This window comes from Haliaeetus albicilla, chromosome 12 (assembly GCF_947461875.1).
Source record: "Haliaeetus albicilla chromosome 12, bHalAlb1.1, whole genome shotgun sequence".
Classification (NCBI taxonomy): Eukaryota; Metazoa; Chordata; class Aves; order Accipitriformes; family Accipitridae; genus Haliaeetus; species Haliaeetus albicilla.
This window is the reverse complement of record NC_091494.1, coordinates 2533332-2552231: the sequence shown is the minus strand read 5'-3', so window position 1 is coordinate 2552231 and position 18900 is coordinate 2533332.

Below are 18900 nucleotides of genomic sequence, written 5' to 3'. Positions count from 1 at the left end.
GACCAGTACTCCCACCAGGTACTGCGGGGTAGTACCCGAAACCCTCATCGGTACTCCGGGGTGGTACCTGTGCACGCAACCGGCGCTCCGGGGTAGTACCGGTACCACCACTCGGCACTCCGGGGTGGTACCAGTACCCCCACCCAGTACTAATACAGGGTACAACTGCTGTCCCTACGGGTGCGCGGCGTTAGACTCGCCCTTACAACCTGACCCTCCGCTTTAGGCCCGGTGTCCCTCCCCGACGTTCCGGGATAGAACCTGTTCCCCCAACAGTACTACGAGGTTCTACCGGAAACCTTTGTGATGCGCCGGAGTTCACCTGTTGTCCCTACGGGCGCACCCTTTTAGACCAGGCCTCCCTTCCTGAGCCCCCAGGGTAGGCCTGGTATCCCTACCTGGTGCACCTGCTTAAGCCTGGCGTCCCTTCCCGACGCTCCGGGGTAGTACCGGTACCCCCACTCGGTACTCCGTGGTAGTACCCGTAATCCTCATCGGTACTCTGGGTTAGTACCCGTGCCCCCACCCGGTGCTCTGGGGTAGTACCCTTAACCCTCATTGGTACTCCGGGGTGGTACCGGTACCCACAACCGGAGCTCCGGGGTAGTACCGGTACCACCACTCGGCACTCCGGGGTAGTACCAGTACCCGCACCCACTACTACAGGGTACAATTGCTGTCCCTACTGCTGCGCGTGGTGAGACCCGCCCTTTCTATCTCACCCACCGCGTTAGGCCCGGTGTCCCTCCCCGACGTTCCGGCATAGAACCTGTTCCCCCAACAGTACTATGGGGTTGTAAGGGAAGCCTTTGTGATGCGCCGGAGTTCACCTGTTGTCCTTATGTGAGCGCCCTGTTAGACCCGGCCTCCCTTCCTGAGCCCCCAGGGCAGGCCTGGTATCCCTACCTGGTGCACCTGCTTAAGCCTGGCGTCCCTTCCCGACGCTCCGGGGTAGTACCGGTACCCCCACTCGGTACTCTGTCGTAGTAACCGTAATCCTCATCGGTGCTCTGGGGTGGTACCAGTACTCCCACCAGGTACTGCGGGGTAGCACCCGTAACCCTCATCGGTACTCCGGGGTGGTACCAGTACCCGCAACCGGCGCTCCGGGGTAGTACCGGTACCCCCACCTGGTGCTCCTGGGTGGTACCTGTAACCCTCTACGGTATTCCGGGGTGGTACTAGTACTCCCACCAGGTACTCCGGGGTAGTACCCATAGCCCTCATCGGTACTCCGGGGTGGTACCAGTACCCCCACCCAGTACTACAGGGTACAACTGCTGTCCCTACTGCTGCGCCGGGTGAGACCCGCCCTTTCTATCAGACCCTCCGCGTTAGGCCCGGTGTCCCTCCCCGACGTTCCGGGATAGAACCTGTTCCCCCAACAGTACTATCGGTTTGTACCGGAAACCTTTGTGATGCGCCGGAGTTCACCTGTTGTCCCTACGGGCGCGCCCTCTTAGACCCGGCCGCCCTTCCTGAGCCCCCAGGGTAGGCCTGGTATCCCTACCTGGTGCACCTGCTTCAGCCTGGCGTCCCTTCCCGACGCTCCGGGGTAGTACCGGTACCCCCACCTGGTGTTCCTGGGTGGTACCTGTAACCCTCTATGGTACTCCGGGGTGGTACCAGTACTCCCACCAGGTACTGCGGGGTAGTACCCGAAACCCTCATCGGTACTCCGGGGTGGTACCAGTACTCCCACCAGGTCCTCCGGGTAGCACCCGTAACCCTCATCGGTACTCCGGGGTGGTACCAGTACCCACAACCGGCGCTCCGTGGGAGTACCGGTACAACGACTCGGCACTCCAGGGTGGTACTAGTACCCCCACCCAGTACTACAGGGTACAACTGCTGTCCCTACGGGCGCGCGGGGTTAGACTCGCCCTTACTACCTGACCCTCTGCATTAGGCCCGGTGTCCCTACCCGACCTTCCGGGATAGAACCTGTTCCCACAACAGTACTATGGGGTTGTACCGGAAACCTTTGTGATGCGCCGGAGTTCACCTGTTGTCCCTACGGGCGCGCCCTGTGAGACCCCGCCTCCCTTCCTGAGCCCCCAGGGTAGGCCTGGTATCCCTACCTGGTGCACCTGCTTAAGCCTGGCGTCCCTTCCCGATGCTCCGGGGTAGTACCGGTACCCCCACCTGGTGCTCCTGGGTGGTACCTGTAACCCTCTACGGCACTCCGGGGTGGTACCAGTACTCCCACCAGGTACTCCGGGTAGTACCCGTAACCCTCATCGGTTCTCCGGGGTGGTACCAGTACCCGCAGCCGGCGCTCCGGGGTAGTACCGGTACCCCGACTCGGCACTCCGGGGTGGTACCAGTACCCCCACCCAGTACTACAGGGTACAACTGCTGTCCCTACGGGCGAGCGGGGTTACACATGCCCTTTTTACCTGACCCTGCGCGTTAGGCCCGGTGTGCCTACCCGATGTTCCGGGATAGAACCTGTTCCCCCAACAGTACTACGAGGTTGTACCGGAAACCTTTGTGATGCGCCGGAGTTCACCTGTTGTCCCTACGGGCGCGCCCTGTTAGACCCGGCCCCCCTTCCTGAGCCCCCAGGGCAGGCCTGGTATCCCTACCTGGTGCACCTGCTTAAGCCTGGCGTCCCTTCCCGACGCTCCGGGGTAGTACCGGTACCCCCACTCGGTATTCCGTGGTAGTACCCATAATCCTCATCGGTACTCCTGGGTGGTACCAGTACTCCCACCAGGTACTCCGGGTACTACCCGTAACCCTCATCGGTGCTCCGGGGTGGTACCAGTACCCCCACCCACTACTACAGGGTACAACTGCTGTCCCTACGGGCGCGCGGGGTTAGACTTGCCCTTACTACCTGACCCTCTGCATTAGGCCCGGTGTCCCTACCCGACGTTCCGGGATAGAACCTGTTCCCCCAACAGTACTATGGGGTTGTACCGGTAACCTTTGTGATGCGCCGGAGTTCACCTGTTGTCCCTACGGGCGCGCCCAGTTTGACCCGGCCTCCCTTCCTGACCCCCCAGGGTAGGCCTGGTATCCCTACCTGGTGCACCTGCTTCAGCCTGGCGTCCCTTCCCGACGCTCCGGGGTAGTACCGGTACCCCCACCTGGTGCTCCTGGGTGGTACATGTAACCCTCTACCGTACTCCGGGGTGGTACCAGTACTCCCACCAGGTACTCCGGGTACTACCCGTAACCCTCATCGGTACTCCGGGGTGGTACCAGTACCCCCACCCGGTACTACAGGGTACAACTGCTGTCCCTACGGGCGCGCGGGATTACACCCGACCTTTCTATCTCACCCGCCGCGTTGGGCCCGGTGTCCCTACCCGACGTTCCGGGATAGAACCTGTTCCCCCAACAGTACTATGGGGTTGTAACGGAAGCCTTTGTGATGCGCCGGAGTTCACCTGTTGTCCCTACGGGCGCGCCCTCTTAGACCAGGCCTCCCTTCCTGAGCCCCCAGGGTAGGCCTGGTATCCCTACCTGGTGCACCTGCTTAAGCCTGGCGTCCCTTCCCGACGCTCCAGGGTAGTACCGGTACCCCCACCTGGTGCTCCTGGGTGGTAAATGTAACCCTCTACGGTACTCTGGGGTTGGTACCAGTACTCCCAACAGGTACTCCGGGTACTACCCGTAACCCTCATCGGTACTCCGGGGTGGTACCAGTAGTCCCACCAGGTACTACAGGGTACAACTGCTGTCCCTACGGCCGCGTGGGGTTAGACTCGCCCTTACTACCTGACCCTCTGCGTTAGGCCCGGTGTCCCTCCCCGACGTTCCGAGATAGAACCTGTTCCCCCAACAGTACTACAAGGTTGTACCGGAAACCTTTGTGATGCGCCGGAGTTCACCTGTTGTCCCTATGGGGGCGCCCTGTTAGACCCGGCCTCCCTTCCTGAGCCCCCAGGGTAGGCCTGGTATCCCTACCTGGTGCACCTGCTTAAGCCTGGCGTCCCTTCCCGACGCTCCGGGGTAGTACCGGTACCCCCACGCGGTACTCCGCGGTAGTACCCGTAATCCTCATCGGTACTCCGGGGTGGTACCAGTACTCCCACCAGGTACTCCGGGGTAGCACCCGTAACCCTCATCGGTACTCCGGGGTGGTACCAGTACTCCCACCAGGTACTCCGGGGTAGCACCTGTAACCCTCATCGGTACTCCGGGGTGGTACCAGTACCCCCACCCAGTACTACAGGGTACAACTGCTGTCCCTACGGGCGCGCGGGATTACACAGGACCTTTCTATCTCACCCGCCGCGTTGGGCCCGGTGTCCCTACCCGACGTTCCGGGATAGAACCTGTTCCCCCAACAGTACTATGGGGTTGTAACGGAAGCCTTTGTGATGCGCCGGAGTTCACCTGTTGTCCCTAAGGGCGCGCACTGTTAAACCCCGCCTCCCTTCCTGAGCCCCCAGGGTAGGCCTGGTATCCCTACCTGGTGCACCTGCTTAAGCCTGGCGTCCCTTCCCGATGCTCCGGGGTAGTACCGGTACCCCCACCCAGTACTACAGTGTACAACTGCTGTCCCTACGGGCGCGCGGGTTTAGACTCGCCCTTACTACCTGACCCTCTGCATTAGGCCCGGTGTCCCTACCCGACGTTCCGGGAGAGAACCTGTTCCCCCAACAGTACTATGGGGTTTTAACGGAAGCCTTTGTGATGCGCCGGAGTTCACCTGTTGTCCCTACGGGCGCGCCCTGTTAGACCCGGCCTCCCTTCCTGAGCCCCCAGGGCAGGCCTGGTACCCCTACCTGGTGCACCTGTTTCAGCCTGGCGTCCCTTCCCGACGCTCCGGGGTAGTACCTGTACCCCCACCTGATGCTCCTGGGTGGCACCTGTAACCCTCTACGGTACTCTGGGGTGGTACCAGTATTCCCACAGGTACTCCGGGTAATACCCGTAACCCTCATCGGTACTCCGGGGTGGTACCAGTACTTCCACCAGGTACTGCGGGGTAGTACCCGTAACACTCATCGGTACTCCGGGGTGGTACCTGTGCACGCAACCGGCGCTCCGGGGTAGTACCGGTGCCACCACTCGGCACTCTGGGGTGGTACCAGTACCCCCACCCAGTACTACAGGGTACAACTGCTGTCCCTACGGGCGCGCGGGGTTAGACTCGCCCTTACTACCTGACCCTCTGCATTAGGCCCGGTGTCCCTACCCAACGTTCCGGGATAGAACCTGTTCCCCCAACAGTACTATGAGGTTGTACCGGAAAACTTTGTGATGCGCCGGAGTTCAGCTGTTCTATCTACGGGCGTGCCCTTTTAGACCAGGCCTCCCTTCCTGACCCCCTAGGGTAGGCCTGGTATCCCTACCTGGTGCACCTGCTTAAGCCTGGCGTCCCTTCCCGACGCTCAGGGGTAGTACCGGTACCCCCACCTGGTGCTCCTGGGTGGTACATGTAACCCTCTACGGTACTCCGGGGTGGTACCAGTACTCCCACCAGGTACTCCGGGTACTACCCGTAACCCTCATCGGTACCCCGGGGTCGTACCAGTACCCGCAACCGGCGCTCCGTGGTAGTACCGGTACCACCACTCGGCACACCGGGGTGGTACCAGTGCCCCCACCCAGTACTACAGGGTACAACTGCTGTCCCTACGGGCGCGCGGGGTTAGACTCGCCCTTACTACCTGACCCTCTGCATTAGGCCCAGTGTCCCTACCCGACGTTCCGGGATAGAACCGGTTCCCCCAACAGTACTATGGGGTTGTACCGGAAACCTTTGTGATGCGCCGGAGTTCACCTGTTGTACCTACGGGCGTGCCCTTTTAGACCCGGCCTCCCTTCCTGACCCCCCAGGGTAGGCCTGGTATCCCTACCTGGTGCACCTGCTTCAGCCTGGCGTTCCTTCCCGACGCTCCAGGGTAGTACCGGTACCCCCACCTGGTGCTCCTGGGTGGTACATGTAACCCTCTACGGTACTCTGGGGTGGTACCAGTACTCCCACCAGGTACTCCGGGGTAGTACCCGTAACCCTCATCGGTACTCCGGGGTGGTACCAGTACCCCCACCCAGTACTACAGGGTAGTACCCCTAACCCTCATCGGCACTCCGGGGTAGTACCGATACCAGCTCTCAGCACTACGGGGTGGTACCAGTACCCCCACCCAGTACTAATACAGGGTACAACTGCTGTCCCTACGGGTGCGCGGCTGTATTGGGTCTGGCTGAGATGGAGTTAATACTCCCCATGGCAGCCCTCATAGCACTGTGCTCTGCATCAGTAGCTAGAAAGGTGTTGATAGCACACCAGTGTTTTGGCTACAGCTGAGCAATGCTGGCACAGCATCAAGGCTGTCTCTCCAACATTTTTGCCCCCCCCCCCAATGGCAGGCTGGGGCAGGGCAAGATCTTGGGAGGGGACATAACCAGGACAGCTGACCTAAACCAACCAAACAGATATTCCATACCATATGACGTCAGCTCAGATATAAAAGCTAAGTAAAGGGAGACGGAAGGGGGGGGGCATTTTGTCTTCCGGAGCAACCACTACGCGTACTGAAGCCCTGCTTCCCGAGAAGTGGCTAGACATCGCCTGCTGATGGGAAGTAGAGAATAACATCATTTGTTTTTTTTCTTTGCTTTCGCGCGCGCAACCTTTGCTATCACTTTATTAAACTGTCCTTATCTTGACCCACGAGCCTTTTGTTATATTTTCTCCCCCCCGTCCAGCTGAGGAGGGGGAGTGATAGAGCGGCTTTGGTGGGCACCTGGCATCCAACCAGGGTCAACCCACCACAGTCCTTTTTGGCGCCCGACGTGGGGCACGACAACGGCAGTTTTGCATTAAGTGTTCTATAGCTAGTTATTAAGTGGCAAGCTCCTGTGCAGGTCACGGAGCTTGTTAGCTGCTTGCTTATCTCTAGCTTGCTGAGTTTGGGAACATGTTAATGCAAATAATGGCTGCGTGCTTTGTCCTGGCACTGATGGCTTTGTTTTGCTGTGGTAGCTATCTTGTGGGGAGAATGAAGGAACGCGGGAACGTGCTAATACAAATAATGTCTATGTGCTTTGTCCTGGCACTGATGGCTTTCCTGTGTTGTGGGAGCTATCTTGTGGAGGAGATGAGGGAACACATCTCCCTCTCCCTACCAGGCATTGATGTGAATGGTTTTATTATGCAGGCTCCCGAGGTCCTTGTTCACCCTTATGTAAGCTGTTTAATACTAATAATTAATACTGGAGGCTGAAGTGAGCTTGACAGGGGACAAGTGGGAAAAGCACCCCATTGTGACCGGCCCAGAGGCCCCTTGTATCCTTGGCATTGACTACCTCAAGAGAGGGTACTTCAAGGACCCAAAGGGGTACCGATGGGCTTTTGGTGTAGCCACTGTAAATGCAGAGAAGATCAAACAGCTATCTACTCTGCCTGGCCTCTCGGAAGATCCCTTCATTGTGGGATTGTTGCAAGTTGAAGAACAACAGGTGCCAATCGCTACCAGGACGGTGCACCGTCGGCAATATCGGACAAACCGAGACTCCCTGGCTCCCATCCATGAGCTGATTCATCACCTAGAGAGCCAAGGAGTCATCAGCAAGACTCATTCACCTTTTAATAGTCCTATATGGCCAGTGCAAAAGTCTGATGGAGGGTGGAGGTTAACAGTAGATTATCGCGGCCTGAATGAAGTGACACCGCCACTGAGTGCTGCTGTACCAGACATGTTAGAGCTCCAATATGAACTGGCATCAAAGGCAGCCACGTGGTATGCTACAATTGATATTGCCAATGCATTTTTCTCCATTCCTTTGGCAGCAGAGTGCAGGCCACAGTTTGCTTTCACGTGGAGAGGCGTCCAATACACCTGGAATCGACTGCCCCAGGGGTGGAAGCACAGTCCTACCATTTGTCATGGATTAATCCAAACAGCACTGGAACAAGGCGAAGCCCCTGAACATTTACAATACATAGATGACATCATCGTGTGGGGCAATGAGGCAGAAGAAGTGTTTGAGAAGGGGAAAAGAATAATTCAGATTCTTCTGAAAGCTGGTTTCGCCATAAAGAAAAGCAAGGTCAAGGGACCTGCACAGGAGATTCAGTTCTTGGGAATAAAATGGCAGGATGGACGCCGTCATGTCCCTATGGATGTGGTTAACAAGATAGCATCTATGTCTCCACCAGCTAACAAGAAAGAAACACAAGCTTTCCTAGGCCTTGTGGGGTTCTGGAGAATGCATATTCCAGGTTACAGTCAGCTTGTGAGCCCTCTCTATCGAGTAACGCGGAAAAAGAATTATTTTGAATGGGGTCCTGAACAACAACAAGCCTTTGAGCATATCAGACAAGAAATAGCTCGTGCAGTAGCTCTTGGGCCTGTCCGGACAGGACCAGATGTGCAAAATATACTCTACACTGCAGCTGGGGATCATGGTCTCACCTGGAGCCTGTGGCAGAAAACACCAGGAGAAACCCGAGGTCGACCATTAGGGTTTTGGAGCCGGGGGTACCGAGGATCAGAAGCCCACTACACCCCGACTGAAAAAGAGATACTAGCAGCATATGAGGGGGTTCGAGCCGCTTCAGAAGTTGTTGGTACAGAAGCATATCTCCTCTTGGCACCACGATTGCCCGTGCTACACTGGATGTTCAAAGGAAACATCCCCTCTACACATCATGCAACCAGCGCTACATGGAGTAAGTGGATAGCATTGATCACGCAACGGGCTCGACTGGGGAAATCTAACCGCCCAGGAATTCTGGAAGAGATCATGGACTGGCCAGAAGGCAGAGATTTTGGAGCATCACCTGAGGAGGTGGCTCGTGCCCAAGAGGCACCACCATATAATGAGTTACCAGAAGACGAAAGGTGTTATGCTTTGTTTACTGATGGATCCTGTCGTGTGGTAGGGAACCATCGGAAGTGGAAAGCTGCTGTGTGGAGTCCCACACGCCAAGTCGTTGAGGCCACTGAAGGAGAAGGCGAGTCAAGTCAGTTTGCAGAAGTGAAAGCCATCCAACTAGCCCTAAACATTGCTGAACGAGAAAAATGGCCGGTACTCTACCTCTATACTGACTCCTGGATGGTGGCTAATGCCCTATGGGGGTGGCTACAGCAGTGGAAGAAGACCAATTGGCAACGCAGGGGTAAACCCATCTGGGCAGCAGCATTGTGGCAGGACATTGCTGCCCGTGTAGAACACATAACTCTAAGGGTACGTCATGTAGATGCTCACGTGCCCAAAAGCCGTGCCACTGAAGAACATCGAAATAATGAACAGGTAGACAAGGCTGCCAAAATAGAAATAGCTCAGGTGGACCTGGACTGGGAGCGTAAAGGTGAGCTATTTGTAGCTCGATGGGCCCATGAGACATCGGGACATCTAGGGAGAGATGCAACATATAGGTGGGCTCGTGATCGAGGGGTGGACCTGACCATGGAGGCCATTACGCAGGTCACTCATGAATGTGAAACATGTGCTGCAATCAAACGAGCTACCAGAGTAAAGTCTCCCTGGAACAGAGGGCGGTGGCTGGGTTTTCGATATGGCGAGGCCTGGCAAATTGACTACATTGGACCACTGCCGCGAACACGCCAAGGCAAGCGCTACATACTCACCATGGTGGAAGCAACTACTGGTTGGCTAGAAACATATCCTGTAAACCATGCCACTGCCCGAAACACCATCTTAGGCCTCGAAAGGCAAATTTTATGGCGACACGGTACCCCAGAAAGAATTGAATCAGACAATGGGACTCATTTCCGAAATAACCTCATAAGCTCCTGGGCAAAGAAACATGGCATTGAGTGGGTGTACCACATACCCTATCACCCGCAAGCATCTGGGAAAATTGAGAGATATAATGGACTGTTGAAGACTATGCTGAGAGCGCTAAGCAATGGGACATGGAAGCATTGGGATACAAATTTAGCAGAAGCCACTTGGCTAGTTAACACCAGAGGATCTGCTAACCGTCCTGGTCCTGCCCAAACAAAACCCCTACATACTGTGGGAGGAGATAAGGTCCCCGTAGTGCACATGGGGAAGTGGCTGGGGAAGGCAGTGTGGATTGCACCTCCCATGGGAAAAGGCAAACCCATTCGTGGGATTGTCTTTGCTCAGGGACCTGGGTGTACTTGGTGGGTAATGCGGCAGGATGGGGAGACCCAGTGTGTGCCTCAAGGACATTTAACCTTGGGGGAAAAATAATCTGTGATGTGAGTTGTATGTTGTAGGAAGTAATGTAGCAGGAATGACCTGAACTGCAGAAGAGTGAACTTCGCAAGGAACCAGACAAGTGCATCAGTGACCCAAACCAAGCTGGTGTTGGGGCCCAACGATCGAACATACTGCTTCTCCTGTCCTGACCACTCATCTTGAAGGATGGGGCTCAAGTCATAACCTGTATGTGAACATCAGGAAGAGTGGAAGAAGCCCATGGAATATCTATCTCTTAAAGGACAGGGGATAGTAATTAATAAGAATGTATAAATCCGTACGTTGGGTATAAAAGTGGTTTAAGTATGTAGTCTCAGTTGTAAGTGTTGGTGAGAAAGGATTTCAGTAATGAGAATTAAATACAATAGTATGGTTAGAAGATATCTGTATTAAGTTATGTGGAACCTGAGCAGGACGCAAATGGTATGGAATAAGGGGTGGAGATTGTATTGGGTCTGGCTGAGATGGAGTTAATACTCCCCATGGCAGCCCTCATAGCACTGTGCTCTGCATCAGTAGCTAGAAAGGTGTTGATAACACACCAGTGTTTTGGCTACAGCTGAGCAATGCTGGCACAGCATCAAGGCTGTCTCTCCAACATTTTTGCCCCCCCCCCCAATGGCAGGCTGGGGCAGGGCAAGATCTTGGGAGGGGACATAACCAGGACAGCTGACCTAAACCAACCAAACAGATATTCCATACCATATGACGTCAGCTCAGATATAAAAGCTAAGTAAAGGGAGACGGAAGGGGGGGGGCATTTTGTCTTCCGGAGCAACCACTACGCGTACTGAAGCCCTGCTTCCCGAGAAGTGGCTAGACATCGCCTGCTGATGGGAATAGAGAATAACATCATTTGTTTTTTTTCTTTGCTTTCGCGCGCGCAACCTTTGCTATCACTTTATTAAACTGTCCTTATCTTGACCCACGAGCCTTTTGTTATATTTTCTCCCCCCCGTCCAGCTGAGGAGGGGGAGTGATAGAGCGGCTTTGGTGGGCACCTGGCATCCAACCAGGGTCAACCCACCACAGCGGCGTTAGACTCGCCCTTTCTACCTGACCCTCCGCGTTAGGCCCGGTGTCCCTACCCGACGTTCCGGCATAGAACCTGTTCCCCCAACAGTACTATGGGGTTGTAAGGGAAGCCTTTGTGATGCGCCGGAGTTCACCTGTTGTCCCTATGGGAGCGCCCTGTTAGACCCGGCCTCCCTTCCTGAGCCCCCAGGGTAGGCCTGGTATGCCTACCTGCTGCACCTGCTTAAGCCTGGCGTCCCTTCCCGACGCTCCGGGGTAGTACCAGTACCCCCACCTGGTGCTCCTGGGTGGCACCTGTAACCCTCTACGGTAATCCGGGGTGGTACCAGTACTCCCACCATGTACTCCAGGGTAGTACCCATAACCCTCATCGGTACTCTGGGGTGGTACCAGTACCCCCACCCAGTACTACAGGGTACAACTGCTGTCCCTACGGGCGAGTGGGGTTACACGCGCCCTTTCTATCTCGCCCTCCGCATTAGACCCGGTGTCCCTACCAGACGTTCCGGGATAGAACCGGTTCCCCCAACAGTACTATGTGGTTGTACCGGAAACCTTTGTGATGCGCCGGAGTTCACCTGTTGTCCCTACGGGCGTGCCCTTTTAGACCAGGGCTCCCTTCCTGACCCCTCAGGGTAGGCCTGGTATCCCTACCTGGTGCACCTGCTTCAGCCTGGCGTCCCTTCCCGACGCTCCGGGGTAGTACCGGTACCACCACCTGGTGCTCCTGGGTGGCACCTGTAACCCTCTACGGTACTCTGGGGTGGTACCAGTACTCCCACCAGGTAGTGCGGGGTAGTACCCGTAACCCTCATCGGCACTCCGGGGTAGTACCGATACCACCTCTCGGCACTACGGGGTGGTACCAGTACCCCCACCCAGTACTAATACAGGGTACAACTGCTGTCCCTACGGGTGCGCGGCGTTAGACTCGCCCTTACTACCTGACCCTCCGCGTTAAGGCCCGGTGTCCCTACCCGACGTTCCGGGATAGAACCTGTTCCCCCAACAGTACTATGGGGTTGTACCGGAAAACTTTGTGATGCGCCACAGTTCACCTGTTGTCCCTACGGGCGCGCCCTGTTAGACCCGGCCTCCCTTCCTGAGCCCCCAGGGTAGGCCTGGTATCCCTACCTGGTGCACCTGCTTAAGCCTGGCGTCCCTTCCCGACGCTCCGGGGTAGTACCGGTACCCCCACCTGGTGCTCCTGGGTGGAACCTGTAACCCTCTACGGTACTCTGGGGTGGTACCAGTACTCCCACCAGGTACTCCGGGGTAGTACCCGTAACCCTCATCGGTACTCCGGGGTCATACCAGTACCCGTAACTGGCACTCCGGGGTAGTACCGGTACCACCACTCGGCACTCCGGGGTGGTACCAGTACCCCCACCCAGTACTTCAGGGTACAACTGCTGTCCCTACGGGCGCGCGGGGTTAGACTCGCCCTTACTACCTTACCCTCTGCGTTAGGCCCGGTGTCCCTACCCGACGTTCCGGGATAGAACCTCTTCCCCCAACAGTACTATGGGGTTGTAGCGGAAGCCTTTGTGATGCGCTGGAGTTCACCTGTTGTCCCTATGGGAGCGCCCTGTTAGATCCGGCCTCCCTTCCAGAGCCCCCTGGGTAGGCCTGGTATCCCTACCTGGTGCACCTGCTTAAGCCTGGCGTCCCTTCCCGACGCTCCGCGGTAGTACCGGTACCCCACTCGGTACTCCGTGGTAGTACCCGTAATCCTTAACGGTACTCCGGGGTGGTACCAGTACTCCCACCAGGTACTCCTGGGTAGCACCCGTAACCCTCATCGGTACCCCGTGGTCATACCAGTACCCGCAACTGGCACTCCGGGGTAGTACCGGTATCACCACTCGGCACTCCGGGGTGGTAGCAGTACCCCCACCCAGTACTATAGGGTACGACTGCTGTCCCTACGGGCGAGTGGGGTTACACGCGCCCTTTCTATCTCGCCCTCCGCATTAGACCCGGTGTCCCCACCCAACGTTCCGGGATAGAACCGGTTCCCCCAACAGTAGTATGGGGTTGTAACGGAAACCTTTGTGATGCGCCGGAGTTCACCTGTTGTCCCTACGGGCGCGCCCTTTAGACCCGGCCTCCCTTCCTGAGCCCCCAGGGTAGGCCTGGTATCCCTACCTGGTGCACCTGCTTAAGCCTGGCGTCCCTTCCCGACGCTCCGGCGTAGTACCTGTACCCCCACTCGGTACTCCGTCGTAGTAACCGTAACCCTCATCGGTACTCCGGGGTGGTACCAGTACCCCCACCAGGTACTGCGGGGTAGTACCCGTAACCCTCATCGGTACTCCGGGGTGGTAGCAGTACCCCCACCCAGTACTAATACAGGGTACAACTGCTGTCCCTACAGGTGCGCGGCGTTAGACTCGCCCTTACTACCTGACCCTCCGCGTTAGGCCCGGTGTCCCTACCCGACGTTCTGGGATAGAACCTGTTCCCCCGACAGTACTATGGGGTTGTAACGGAAGCCTTTGTGATGCGCCGGAGTTCACCTGTTGTCCCTACGGGCGCCCCCTGTTAGACCCGGCCTCCCTTCCTGAGCCCCCAGGGTAGGCCTGGTACCCCTACCTGGTGCACCTGCTTAAGCCTGGCGTCCCTTCCCGACGCTCCGGGGTAGTACCGGTACCCCCACTCCGTACTCTGCGGTACTATCCGTAACCCTCATCGGTACTCCGGGTTAGTACCCTTGCCCCCACCCGGTGCTCTGGTGTAGTACCCTTAACCCTCATTGGTACTCCGGGGTGGTACCGGTACCCGCAACCGGCGCTCCGGGGTAGTACCGGTACCACCACTCGGCACTCTGGGGTGGTACCAGTACCCCCAAGCAGTACTACAGGGTACAACTGCTGTCCCTACGGGCGCGCGGGGTTACACCCGACCTTTCTATCTCACCCTGCGCGTTAGGCCCGGTGTCCGTACCCGACGTTCCGGGATAGAACCTGTTCCCCCAACAGTACTACGAGGTTGTACCGGAAACCTTTGTGATGCGCCGGAGTTCACCTGTTGTCCCTATGGGAGCGCCCTGTTAGACCCGGCCTCCCTTCCTGAGCCCCCAGGGTAGGCCTGGTATCCCTACCTGGTGCACCTGCTGAAGCCTGGCGTCCCTTCCCGACGCTCCGGCGTAGTACCTGTACCCCCACTCGGTATTCCGTCGTAGTAACCGTAACCCTCATCGGTACTCCGGGGTGGTACCAGTACCCCCACACACTACTACAGGGTGCAACTGCTGTCCCTACGGGCGCGCGGGGTTAGACTTGCCCTTACTACCTGACCCTCTGCATTAGGCCCGGTGTCCCTACCCGACGTTCCAGGATAGAACCGGTTCCCCCAACAGTACTATGGGGTTGTACCGGAAACCTTTGTGATGCGCCGGAGTTCACCTGTTGTCCCTACGGGCGCGCCCTTTAGACCTGGCCTCCCTTCCTGAGCCCCCAGGGTAGGCCTGGTATCCCTACCTGGTGCACCTGCTTAAGCCTGGTGTCCCTTCCCGACGCTCCGGGGTAGTACCGGTACCCCCACCTGGTGCTCCTGGGTGGTACATGTAACCCTCTACCGTACTCTGGGGTGGTACCAGTACTCCCACCAGTTCCTCCGGGTAGTACCCATAACCCTCATCGGTACTCCGGGGTGGTACCAGTACCCGCAACCGGCGCTCCGGGGTAGTACCGGTACCACCACTCGGCACTCCGGGGTGGTACCAGTACCCCCACCCAGTACTACAGGGTACAACTGCTGTCCCTACGGGCGCGCAGGGTTAGACTCGCCCTTACTACCTGACCCTCCGCGTTAGGCCCAGTGTCCCTACCCGACGTTCCGGCATAGAACCTGTTCCCCCAACAGTACTATGGGGTTGTTACGGAAGCCTCTGTGATGCGCCGGAGTTCACCTGTTGTCCCTACGGGCGCGCCCTGTTAGACCCGGCCTCCCTTCCGGAGCCCCCAGGGCAGGCCTGGTATCCCTACCTGGTGCACCTGCTTAAGCCTGGCGTCCCTTCCCGACTTTCCGGGGTAGTACCGGTACCCCCACTCGGTGCTCCGTCGTAGTAACCGTAATCCTCATCAGTTCTCCGTGGTGGTACCAGTACTCCCACCAGGTACTCCGGGGTAGCACCCGTAACCCTCATCGGTACTCCGGGGTGGTACCATTACCCGCAACCGGCGCTCCGGGGTACTATCGGTACCACCACTTGTCACTCCGGGGTGGTACCAGTACCCCCACCCACTACTACAGGGTACAACTGCTGTCCCTACGGGCGCGCGGGGTTACACTTGCCCTTACTACCTGAACCTCTGCATTAGGCCCGGTGTCCCTACCCGACGTTCCGGCATAGAACCTGTTCCCCCAACAGTACTAAGGGGTTGTAACGGAAGCCTTTGTGATGCGCCGGAGTTCACCTGTTGTCCCTACGGGCGCGCCCTGTTAGACCCGGCCTCCCTTCCTGAGCCCCCAGGGTAGGCCTGGTATCCCTACCTGGTGCACCTGCTTAAGCCTGGCGTCCCTTCCCGACGCTCCGCGCTAGTACCGGTAACCCCACCTGGTGCTCCTGGGTGGTACCTGTAACCCTCTACGGTATTCCGGGGTGGTACCAGTACTCGCACCAGGTACTCCGGGGTAGTACCCGTAACCCTCATCGGTACTCCGGGGTGGTACCAGTACTCCCACCAGTTCCTCCGGGTAGTACCCATAACCCTCATCGGTACTCCGGGGTGGTACCAGTACCCGCAACCGGCGCTCCGGGGTAGTATCGGTACCACCACTTGTCACTCCGGGGTGGTACCAGTACCCCCACCCACTACTACAGGGTACAACTGCTGTCTCTACGGGCGCGCGGGGTTAGACTCGCCCTTACTACCTGACCCTCTGCGTTAGGCCCAGTGTCCCTACCCGACATTCAGGGATAGAACCGGTTCCGCCAACAGTACTATGGGGTTGTAACGGAAGCCTCTGTGATGCGCCGGAGTTCACCTGTTGTCCCTATGGGCGCACCCTGTTAGACCCGTCCTCCCTTCCTGAGCCCCCAGGGCAGGCCTGGTATCCCTACCTGGTGCACCTGCTTAAGCCTGGCGTCCCTTCCCGACGCTCCGGGGTGGTACCATTACTCCCACCAGGTACTCCGCGGTAGTACCCGTAACCCTCATCGGTACTCCAGGGTGGTACCATTACCCGCAACCGGCACTCCGGGGTAGTACCGGTACCACCACTCGGCACTCCGGGGTGGTGCCAGTACCCCCACCCAGTTCTACAGGGTACAACTGCTGTCCCTACGGGCGCGCGGCGTTAGACTCGCCCTTACTACCTGACTCTCTGCGTTAGGCCCGGTGTCCCTACCCGACGTTCCGGGATAGAACCTGTTCCCCCAACAGTACTATGGGGTTGTACCGGAAGCCTTTGTGATGCGCTGGAGTTCACCTGTTGTCCCTACGTGCGCGCCCTGTTAGACCCCGCCTCCCTTCCTGAGCCCCCAGGGCAGGCCTGGTATCCCTACCTGGTGCACCTGCTTAAGCCTGGCCTCCCTTCCTGACCCTCCGGGGTAGTACCGGTACCACCACTCGGTATTCCGTGGTAGTACCCGCAATCCTCATCGGTACTCCGGGTTAGTACCCGTGCCCCCACCCGGTGCTCCGGGGTAGTACCCATAAAACTCATCGGTACTCTGGGGTGGTACCAGTACCCCCACCCAGTACTACAGGGTCAACTGCTGTCCCTACTGCTGCGCCGGGTGAGACCCGCCCTTTCTATCTGACCCTCCGCGTTAGGCCCGGTGTCCGTACCCGACGTTCCGGGATAGAACCTGTTCCCCCAACAGTACTATGTGGTTGTACCGGAAACCTTTGTGATGCGCCGGAGTTCACCTGTTGTCCCTACGGGCGCGCCCTGTTAGACCCGGCCTCCCTTCCTGAGCCCCCAGGGCAGGCCTGGTATCCCTACCTGGTGCACCTGCTTAAGCCTGGCGTCCCTTCCCGACGCTCCGGGGTAGTACCGGTACCCCCACTCGGTACTCCGTGGCAGTACCCGTAATCCTCATCGGTACTCCGGGGTGGTACCAGTACCCCCACCCAGTACTACAGGGTAGAACTGCTGTCCCTACGGGCGCGCGGGGTTACACCCGACCTTTCTATCTCACCCTCCGCGTTAGGCCCGGTGTCCCTACCCGACGTTCCGGGATAGAACCTGTTGCCCCAACAGTACTATGGGGTTGTACCGGAAACCTTTGTGATGCGCCAGAGTTCACCTGTTGTCCCTACGGGCGTGCCCTGTTAGACCCGTCCTCCCTTCCTGAGCCCCCAGGGCAGGCATGGTGTCCCTACCTGGTGCACCTGCTTAAGCCCGGCGTCCCTTCCTGACGCTCCGGGGTAGTACTGGTACCCCCACTCGGTACTCCGTCGTAGTAACCGTAATCCTCATCGGTAGTCCGGGGTGGTACCTGTATTCCCACCAGGTACTGCGGAGTAGCACCCGTAACCCTCATCGGTACTCTGGGGTGGTACCAGTACCCGCAACCGGCGCTCCAGGGTAGTACTGGTACCACCACTCGGCACTCCGGGGTGGTACCAGTACCCCCACCCAGTACTACAGGGTACAACTGCTGTCCCTACGGGCGCGCGGGGTTAGACTCGCCCTTACTACCTGACCCTCTGGGTTAGGCCCGGTGTCCCTACCCGACGTTCAGGGATAGAACCTGTTCCCCCAACAGTACTATGGGATTGTAACGGAAGCCTCTGTGATGCGCCGGAGTTCACCTGTTGTCCCTACGGGCGCGCCCTGTTAGACCCTTCGTCCCTTCCTGAGCCCCCAGGGCAGGCCTGGTATCCCTACCTGGTGCACCTGCTTAAGCCTGGCGTCCCTTCCCGACGCTCCGGGGTAGTGCCGGTACCCCCACTCGGTACTCCGTCGTAGTAACCGTAATCCTCATCGGTGCTCCGGGGTAGTACCAGTACTCCCACCAGGTACTGCGGGGTAGCACCCGTAACCCTCATCGGTACTCCGGGGTGGTACCAGTACCCGCAACCGGCGCTCCGGGGTAGTACCGGTACCCCCACCTGGTGCTCCTGGGTGGTACCTGTAACCCTCTACGGTATTCCGGGGTGGTACCACTACTCCCACCAGGTACTCCGGGGTAGTACCCATAACCCTCATCGGTACTCTGGGGTGGTACCAGTACCCCCACCCAGTACTACAGGGTACAACTGCTGTCCCTACTGCTGCGCCGGGTGAGACCCGCCCTTTCTATCTGACCCTCCGCGTTAGGCCCGGTGTCCCTACCCGACGTTCCGGCATAGAACCTGTTCCCCCAACAGTACTATGGGCTTGTACCGGAAACCTTTGTGATGCGCCAGAGTTCACCTCTTGTCCCTACGGGCGCCCCCTGTTAGACCCGTCCTCCCTTCCTGAGCCCCCAGGGTAGGCCTGCTATCCCTACCTGGTGCACCTGCTTAAGCCCGGCGTCCCTTCCCGACGCTCCGGGGTAGTACCGGTACCCCCACTCGGTACTCCGTCGTAGTAACCGTAATCCTCATCGCTACTCCGGGGTGGTACCAGTACTCCCACCAGGTACTGCAGGGTAGCACCCGTAACCCTCATCGGTACTCCGGGGTGGTACCAGTACCCGCAACCGGCGCTCCGTGGTAGTACCGGTACCACCACTCGGCACTCCGGGGTGGTACCAGTACCCCCACC